Raw genomic sequence first — 2046 nt, forward strand, 5'->3', positions numbered from 1 at the left:
ATTTGCTTCATTGTGCATACTCTGATTCACTGTCCCTCAAAGTAGCTTAGATACACTTTGATACCATGTTGTTTTTCCACGATCCTGGAGTCTAGGATAGAATCTTAAATCACGGACGCTACCAAACCAAGAATCACAACAAATCTACTTTGCATAGCGGAATATAAACAACAATAAATCTACTAGTGTACAAAATATAGAAAAAAAATTACAATTTTCAACCCAACTTTGTTATATTAATCAACATATAATACAACAGTCTAGGGATCACGTACTAGGGATAATGGCCCTCAAATATCCACTAATACAAGAATACAAAATTGAGGCTTGGTGTTAGTCCATTGACAACCAATCTACCCTCAACAAGATATTCTGACCATCTAGCTGATGAAGTCAACTCTCTCATCTCTCCTCAGTCATACCCTGTACCTGCCTGGTCCTTCGACTCCCGATCTACAACACTTGCCTCTATCAATGCTCCAAGTCCATCTGACCACTGAACCTTAGTTGTCAATTTGCTCACTAGTTGATCGCTCGTCCATCAATGAATCAACACATCAAGACTCCTGTCGAGTTGTTCACAACTCCACTTGTGAACAACACTCAGTCTACCCACTGCTGCTCCTCGGCTACTGAGGGACTTCAACCCATTATGGTTTTCCTACGTTGCTCCAATGAAGACCAACATAGGGCATGAAGGGCTGACACCTATCACTGCAAGATGTCCATCTTCCACAATGAACATGGGCTAGAAGTACTGCCTATCATATGTTGTAGAAGTCCTTCTCCACATACAAGTCTAGGGTTACTCAACTACTCCTCTGGTTCGTCAACCCTTAAGCTCAACAATTGCCACTCTAGCAACCACTTTTGTCCATCAAAGTGTTGCACACTAGGCTCCAACTTGAGCACTATCACGTTGTCCCCCAGCAGACCATAAATTCCCCATCACTGTCCACACTTGTTCCACTCTGATGCTGCCTTCCAACAATCCACAAGTGACCAATCCTTGCTGTAGCATCTGCTCCTAGTTAGGGCATCCAACACCTAGGAAACCCCTCCACATGGTTTCTAACAGACTTCCAAATTGTCCTCTCCTAGGACATCATCCACTAGCATTAATTCAACCTTAACACATCTATAAAATACATACAGAGCCTTTCTCAGCTTTTGCATCACCCTGGTGCAGTCTGCTACATGCTCAGCCCTCACTCACGTTTCCTGCACTCCAGTTCCTACACTCGCACATTCCTTCACTCGAGTTGGCTTTCTTGATGTGTAGACTATGAAATATGCTTCTTGGATGTTTTAAATGGCTCTCCTCCACCTTATATTTATACACAATACAAGGGCTCCAATGAATTCTTCCAAGAGGGATTTCCAATTGTCATAAAGTTACTAAAACACTAAGACGACCTTAACTTTGTGTCACAAGCCTACACAATATCTTCAAAAATTTATAACTCCACTTTGACAACTCAGAATTCAATGATTCTTAATGCGTTGGAATCGTCTTGACATTCTCTATCATTTCCATCCATCACATGTCAAAATCTCATCACGGTTTTGGCACAAACATCGATGGATGCAAAACCCCAAGCTTGGGTTTCAAGCCCACAAAGCCACTTGTAGAGATCCTTCCTCCAAACCCTCGATCCTAAAGGCTTGGAGTACCTCCCAAGCTACAAAAATCAACTCTAAGATTACTAGATCCTCATCTAGGAAGCTACAAATCCAAGAGGAGAAGATAGAGGTAGATGAGGAGAAAAATACTTTTAACAGGTTGAGAAGGCAATTGAAGGAGGCTCACAGAGAGATCTCTAAACTCAAGCAACATGATGAAAGGACCAGGAAGAAATGGAGTGATCTTATGGACATCTATCAACCAACCATGGATGATGCCAAATACATGTTGAGCAGATCCCTTCCACTTCACAGGCAAATGAAGAATGTATGCAGGCAGAATATATCTATGAGGAAAGAACTAAGAGCCACCAAACAACAGTTAAGGGAGTTGCAGGAGAAAGACAAAGGCAAGTTAGACCT

The sequence above is a fragment of the Pinus tabuliformis genome, chromosome 2_2, assembly GCF_031772625.1.
Source record: "Pinus tabuliformis cultivar Carrire ecotype Pingquan chromosome 2_2, CPIR1, whole genome shotgun sequence".
Lineage (NCBI taxonomy): Eukaryota > Viridiplantae > Streptophyta > Pinopsida > Pinales > Pinaceae > Pinus > Pinus tabuliformis.